Here is an 8,177-nt window from a genome sequence, read left to right on the forward strand (position 1 = left end):
GGAATTCAATATGTTGTCTCAGGGTGGCCTTGAACTCACAGCAATCCTCCTACCTCTGCCTCCCAAGCACTGGGATTAAAGGCGTGTGCCACCATGCACGGCCCATTTTATTTTTTATTAAAATATTTTGAGATAGAAAAGAGGCTGAGGGAGAAAGAATGGGCACACCAGGACCTCTAGCCACTGCAAACAAACTCTAGACACATGTACCAACTTGTGCACCTGGTTTACATGGGTCCTGGGAAGTCAAACCTGGGTCCTTTATTTATTTATTGGTTTATCAAGGTAGGGTTTCACTCTAGCTCAGGCTGACCTGGAGTTCACTATGGAGTCTAAGGATGGCCTCAAATTCAATGGCAATCCTCCTAACTGCCTCCGGAGTGCTCGGATTAAAGGTGAACGCCACCATGCCGGGCTGGGTCCTTTAGTTTTGCAGTCAAGGGCCTTAACAACTAAAAGCCACCTCTCCAGCCTGTTTTTCTTTTGTTTTCCGAGATAGGGTCTCCCTTTAGCCTAGGCTGGCCTGGAATTCACTCAGTAGTCTCAGGGTGGCCTTGAACTCACTGCGATCCTACCTCTGTCTCCCAAGTGCTGGGATTAAAGACATGCGCCGTGCCACCACAATTGGCCCATCCAGTCCGTTTCTTTCTTTCTTTGTTGTTGCAAGTACCACCACGCCTGACTCGTTTTTTTTAATTAATTTATTAGAGTTGGAGGCATTGGTGGGGGTAGAATGGGCGCACCATGGCCTCCAGACACTGCAAATGAACTCGAGATGCACGTGCCACCTCGTGCAGCTGGCTTATGTGGGACCTGGAGAATTGAACCTGGGTCCTTGGACTTCACAGGCAAGCACCTTAACAGCTAAGCCATCTCTTCAGCCCTCCAGCCTGTTTTAAAAAAAATATTTGTGGGCTGGAGAGATGGCTTCGTGGTTCAAGGCTTGATTCCCCAGGACCCATGTAAGCCAGATGCACAAGGTGGCTCATGCATCTGGTTTATTTACAGTGGCTAGAGGCGCTGGGGCACCCATTCTCTATCTGCCTCTTTCTCTGAGGCTTTCAGATAAATAAATAAACAGAAAAAGTTAAAAATACCTTATTTGATAGAGATAATGATTATGGGTGAAGCAGGGCGTGGTGGTGCATACCTTTAATTCCAGCACTTGGGAAGCAGAGGTAGGAGGATCACAGTGAGTTGGAGGCCACCCTGACACTACATGGTGGATTCCAGGTCAGCCTAAGCTAGAGTGAGACCCAATCTCAAAAAGAGGAGCAGGGTCTGGAGAGATGGCTTAGCAGTTAAGGCTCTTGTCTGCGAAGTCAAAGGACCTCTATTCAATTTCCTAGGGCCCACGTAAGCTAGATGCATAAGGTGGCACATATGTCTAGTTTGCAGTGGCTGAAGTCCCTGGCACGCCCATTTTGTCTGTATCTACCCTCCCCCCTGCTTTTTTCCCTCCCTCTCAATAAAAAAAGAAAAATATGGGTGGAAATATTCCATTTTAAAGCATGGATCAGTCTATTTTTTAAAAAAAGGAAAGACTTTCATTTGAGACAGAAGGAGGGAGTGAAAATGAGTATACCAGGCCCTCTAACCTCTGCAAAGGAACTCTAGACACGTGTCACCATGTGCATCTGGCTTGCGTGGGACCTGGAGAATCGAACTTGGGTCCTTAGGCTTCACAGGCAAGCACCTTAACCACTAAGCCATCTCTCCAGCCAAGGACCTTTTTTTATACAAAGATGAACTGGGGCTGTGAGGATAGCTCAGTGGATGAACATCTACCAACTTGGTATGCATACACATACCACCACCACCACGGAGGGAACCATTTATTCTGCCTGGATTCTGGTTTTGGTTTATTTCCAAATCTTTAGCCATACTGCTTACCACTCTGACTCACACTATATCCTTAGCCATGCAGAACTGTTCCATGCTTCCAAATTTGCAGTTTCTTCTGCCTGGAATGGTCCAACTCATTAGCCAGTCCCTCTGTTGTCCACTATCTCCCTAATAGATACCTAATCTGTTCATACCCAGTTTACCTCACTAGTTCTTATCAAAACTTACCTCAAATTGTAAACATTTCTGGATCTTTCTTAAGGTTCTGTTATCTCTACCAGTCCACTACAGATAGGAGAAAAGTATGAACAGGTCTCCAACACTGGACATCATATCCAGCCAGGTACACAGCAACAAGTGTCTTTCTTCAAAAGCAAAGGATGGAAACTACAACTCCCAGAACACCATGCTGGAACTATTTTCACAACTTTACAGTGCCCAGACTTGAGGACTTCAGATAGTTTATGTCACAAGGAGGCTTGCTGATTGAGAGGACCGTGTTGCCGTGGAACCCCTTTCATTGCTGTGCTCTGCAGCTCCTTTGGTGGGAGCATATAATGAAGTCCAGGACTAAATGCCCAAGCTGACACCTTATTGGTCTTTGGGACCACAGTGCTCCCACACCAAGGCCTCAGCCCAACCCCTCTGAACAAATATCAGCTACTGCCTGGGCACTGGCTTTGGACTTCACGGGCTGGCCCATCTTATACCATCTAAGTTCACCTGAGTCTCCACTCATGGGACTTCTACCCTGGGCCTTCATGTTCATGAAAATTTTAAACTGAGAAAAGCTTTAAGGCTCTCAATTCTATAGGCAGACTGTCTAGAAGTTAACACATTGGGAACTTTTTTTTTTTTTTTTTGTCAAGGTGGGGTCTCACTCTAGCCCAGGCTGACCTGGAATTCACTCTATAGTCTCAGGGGGCCTTGAACTCATGGTGGTCCTCCTACCTCTGCCTCCTGAGTGCTGGGATTAAAGGTGTGCCCCACCATGCCTGGCACAGGAACTTTACTTGACCTGCATAACAGATACAACAGAAAAGCAAAAAAAGTCTTAAAAGAGAGAGCAATGGAACCTAATATCTGGGATAGAATAGAAATCAGACTGGATATCTAAGTGAAGATGGAGAAAATATCAAGTTACAAAAGGAAATAAGAATGACTGAAGCCTAGTAGCTGGGATTGAAGGCTGTGTCAGGCTCATGATGGCAAGAGGTGGTCAAGGATCACCAACATTCCATCTTTACCACTCTCCTCTGGCTAGGGATTGTAGCTCGGTAGGTAGATACTTCACTTAGTATGTATGAAACCCTGGGTTTGATCCCCAGCACCACATAAAATGGGCATGATGGCACATGCCTATAATCCCAGCACTGAGGTGGAGACAGGAGGATCAAGAATTCAAGGTCAAGCCAGGCATAGTGGAACATGCCTTTAACCCCAGCACTTGGGAGCAGAGGTAGGATTACTATGTTTGAGGCCACCCTGAGACTATAAAGTGAATTATAGATCAGCCTGGGTTAGAGTGAGACCCTACCTTGAAAAATAGTGAAGACCCACAGACTCTGGTTGGTAGTGAAATCTAAGCCTGTGCTGCAGGACGGGAGGAGCCCAGACCAGTTTGTTCCATCCTTCCACCCCCAATAAGTAACCATGTCTTGTGGCACAGTGGCTTGTAATGGGAAAAAAGCCCTAGAAGATATTCAGGTCAGGGGTCTTTGGTTCCAGGCCTCCATGTGGTCACGAGGTCTCTCCACCTCAGCTCAGCTGAACCAGCTCCCAAGCTCTGGAGTTGTTCTGCCTTGAGGTCTGAGCTCAACCCAGAACCTGCAAAAGTTGTCACCTTTACAAAAGAGCCAAGCTAGGCTTTGTACCAGTTTGGCCTCAGGTGGTAGCGATTTCAATAGGGCTCCAATCTCAGCAGGGTGGAACAGGCCAGGCCAAGAAGCCATGGCAGAGTTAGTGAGGAGAGAGGGAGGGAGGGAGAAATACAAACCATCGATCTGATTTTTGTTACTTCCAGAAACTGCTAAAGTATAAAGGATCTGGAGTACCCATGGAACCATACCAGTGGCTCATAGAAGTGGGGAAACCAAATAAAAATATGGCTATTTGTATAAAAATCATTTTAAAGATCTCGGTGGGCCCTCCATTATGTAACAGGGAAGCTGGAGTTCTGGGATGCTTCCTGTAACCCCAAGCCCTGAGTTCCTATCTGCAAACCAACCAAAGAATTGGAAATTCCAGATTCAAGAGAATAATTTTTTAAAAAATGTTTTTATTTTTTTATATATTTTTTGTTCATTTTTTATTTATTTATTTGAGAGCTAAAGACACAGAGAGAAAGGCACATAGAGGGAGAGAGAGAGAATGGGCGTGCCAGGGATTCCAGCCACTGCAAACGAATTCCAGATGCGTGCGTCCCCTTGTGCATCTGGCTAACGTGGGACCTGGGGAACCGAGCCTTGAACCGGGGTCCTTAGGCTTCACAGGCAAGCGCTTAACCGCTAAGCCATCTCTCCAGCTCTGTTTTTATTTATTTATTTGAGAGAGAAGAGGGACAGAAACAGGCAGGGAGATAGAGAACGGTAGTCCCAGGGCATCCAGCCACTGCAATCAAACTCCAGATGCATAAATAACCTAGCCCTTGTGCATCATGGGTCCTGGGAAATCGAGCCTGGATTCTTTGGCTTTGCAGGAAAGTGTGCTAACTGCTAAGCCACCCTCCAGCTCAAGAGAAGGATTTTTTAAAAAAATATTTTATTTATTTATTTATTTGAGAGAGACAGAAGTGGGGGAAGTGGCAGAGAGAATGGGTGTGCCAGGGGCTCCAGCTACTGCAAACGAAACTCCAGATGCATGCGCATCCCCTTGTGCATCTGGCTTATGTGGGCTGGGGAATCGGACTGGGGTCCTTAGGCTTTTCAGGCATGTGCCTTAACCACTAAGCCATTTCCTCTGCCCAAGATTTTTTAAAATACCACATTTTATTCAGATTTTATAAAGGAGTGCAGAAAGGAGAAGGCTGAGAGGCAAGGGGAAATAAAGTGGGGAGAAGTACACCACATGGAGCTCAGAAGTCCATGTGACCAGACAGATCTGGGAAAAACGCATGGGAAGAGAAAAGAAAGTTCAAGGAGTTCCTGCCATGCGGGGAACTGGAGGAGATAAAGAACCCATGCAGACAGTAAGGGCTAGGGGGGCTCTACTGGCTTGGCCTGGCCCAGCCAAGGGAAAAACTCACACCCAGCTGGAAGTTCCCAAGTGCTCAGAGGCAGAAGCCCCCCTCTAGTTGGATGTGGTGGCGCAAGCCTTTATTCCCAGCCCTCAGGAGGCAGAGGTAAAAGGATTGCCATGAGTTCAAGACTGCCCAGAGACTACATAGTGAATTACAGGTCAGACTGAGGTACAGTGAGACCCCACCTTGAAAAACAAAACAAAAAACCAAACACCTCTCTTCATCTTTGCATATGGAGCTGCCTCTTTAACTAGGCTTCCTATTTAAATTCCTGAATGATAACATGAAGAGGCGGTCTCTTACAACTGACATACATTCTCCTCATAAATTAACACCTTGGAGTCTGGTTTTATGAACTAGCACAGCATTATTAGAGACAGTCAGCACTGAACCTGTCAGGGCACCTGAGAAACCTTCCTTAAAAAATACCCTGCTCTTAGCCGGGCATGGTGGCGCACGCCTTTAATCCCAGCACTTGGGAGGCAGAGGTAGTGGGATCACCGTAAGTTCAATACAGTGAATTCCAGGTCAGCCTGCGCAAGAGTGAGACCCTGCCTCAAGCTCTCCCGCTTCCCAACAAAAACCACCATGCTGTTCTCTATCTCGAGGCACAGAACTCTTAACCAGGCTGGGAGTTGTACTGCACCTCTGCCCACTAGAATGAGGGTAAAGAACGGCAACTCTTACTTTGGCTGAAACAAGCCTACAGAATGCTTTAAAAGCATTTGACCTGGGAGTTAAGGGGTGTGCCAGTCTAGTAAAGTCAGTTGCATACTTCAGTTAGCCACTCATTAGTTAAGAGACAGCAATTGAGATAATAGGTCAAGCACCTGGGAGGCAGAGGTAGGAAGATCACATTAGTTCAAGGACAGCCTGAGACTACAAAATTAATTCCAGGTCAGTGCTCAGTGTAGTGGAAGAGTAAGACATAAGTACATTATTTGATGTTATAAAAGCATAAAAGTAAAGTGCTATGATGAGTAAGTACTATGCTAGCAGTATTATTTCAGAAGTCTTAAAAATATATTTTATTTATTTGAGAGTAAGGGGGGGAGAGAGAGAGAGAATGGGCATGCCAGGGCCTTCAGCCACTGTAAACGAACTACTGATGCATGTGCCCCCTTGTGCATCTGGCTTACATGGGTCCTGGATAATCTAAATGGTATTTTTTGGCTTTGCAGGCAAATGCCTTAACTGCTATGCCATCTCTCCAGCCCTCAGAAGTCCTCCCGCCCTCCCCCCCCCTCCCGCCCAAAGGTAGGGTCTTGCTCAAACTTAGGCTGACCTGGAATTCACTCTGTAGTCTCAGGGTGGCCTCACAGTGATCCTTCTACCTTTGCCTTCCAAGAGCTGGAATTAAAGAAGTGTGCCGCTATGCTGGGCTCATTGGCTTTAGGTAGTTTTCTGTTTGTTTTTGGAGACAGGGTCTCAAACTCAACTTATGCAGCTTTGGATCGTACTTGAATTCCTGATCCTTTTGTACTTCCACAAGAGCTGAAATGAAGTTGTTTATTGTTTTTTCCTCCCTTGAGGTAGGATCTTGCTCTAACACAGGGCTTACACTTATTTTTTTTTAATTAAAAAAACTTTATTTGTTTATTGACAGAAAGAGGGAGAGAGAGCCTCCAGCCACTGCAAACAAACTCCAGATGCGTGCGCCCTCTTACGCATCTGGCTAACATGGGTCCTAGGGAATCGAATATGGGTCCTTTGACTTTGCAGGCAAATGCCTTACTCGGTAAGCCATCCCTCCAGCCCTAGTTTAGTTTGTTTGCTTTTATTTTTTGAGGTAGGGTCTCACTCTGGTCCAGGCTGACCTGGAATTAACTATGTAGTCTCAGGGTAGCCTCCAACTCATGGTGATCCTCCTACCTCTGCCTCCTAAGTGCTGGGATTAAAGGTGTGAGCCACCAGGCCTGGCTTGTTTTTGAGACAAGGTTTCATGGAGCCCAGGCACTACACTACATTGCTGAGGATCATCTTGAAATTTTGATCCTGCCTCCATCTCACAAGTGCTGGGAATACAGGCATGCGATATGCCCTTCTCATAGGATATTTCAGCAATTCTTACTACTAAGCATAGCATTTTATCATGCCTCAACTATTTTGTGTGTGTGTGTGTGTGTGTGTGTGTGTGTGTGTGTAACTATGACTCAAACCCAAACATAGTTCCATAGTGATATCTTACCTTGTGACCCTAGAGGACAAAGTTATGTTAACACAGTAGCTCAGTAATACTGTGTGCAGTGAGAGATGGTGGCATGACAGTGTTTTTTTCTCTTACAGAAAACTACTAATAACCTGGGTTTGATTCCCCAGTACCCATGTAAGCCAGATGCATAAGGGGGCACATGCATCTGGAGTTCATTTGTAGCAGCTTAGACCCTGGCACACTCACTTGCTCTGTCTCTCTTTTACACCTCTCTGCTTGCCAATAAATTAAAATAGAGGACTGATGAGGTAGCTTAGTGGTTAAGATGCTTGCCTGCAAAGCCAAAGGACCCAGGTTCAATTCCCCAGTACCCAAGTAAGCCAGATGCATAAGGGGGCACATGTGTGTGGAGTTTGTTTGCCATGGCTAGAGGCCCTGGTGCATCATCAACTCACTCTCTATCTCTTTCTCTCTCAAAGTAAGTAAATAAATAACTCTTTTGGAGAGACGACTTAGCAGTTAAGGCACTTGACTAGGACACTAAGGACCCAGGTTTGATTCTCTAGTACTCTATAAGCACAAGTAGGACTTGCATCTGGAGTTCGTTTGTAGTGGCTACGGGCCCTGCTGTGGCCTTGCTCTCTCTCAAATATAAAATATTAAAAATATTTACACACACACACATTGGGGGGGGGTGTTGAGAGATAGCTCAGTGGTTAAGGCACCTGCCTGCAAAGCCTAACAGCCTAACGACCTGGGTTTGATTCCTCAGTACCCAGGTAAAGCCAGATGCACAAAGTGCCACACACATGTGGAGTTCATTTGCAGCAGTTGGAGGCGCTGATGCACCCATCTGTCATTTTCTCTCTCTGTTCGAAAATAAACATGTAAACAAATAAAAAGAAAAAAAAACAGAAAAAGAAACAAACTGCCCTTCAAATA

This window comes from Jaculus jaculus, chromosome 5, assembly GCF_020740685.1.
Source record: "Jaculus jaculus isolate mJacJac1 chromosome 5, mJacJac1.mat.Y.cur, whole genome shotgun sequence".
Classification (NCBI taxonomy): domain Eukaryota; kingdom Metazoa; phylum Chordata; class Mammalia; order Rodentia; family Dipodidae; genus Jaculus; species Jaculus jaculus.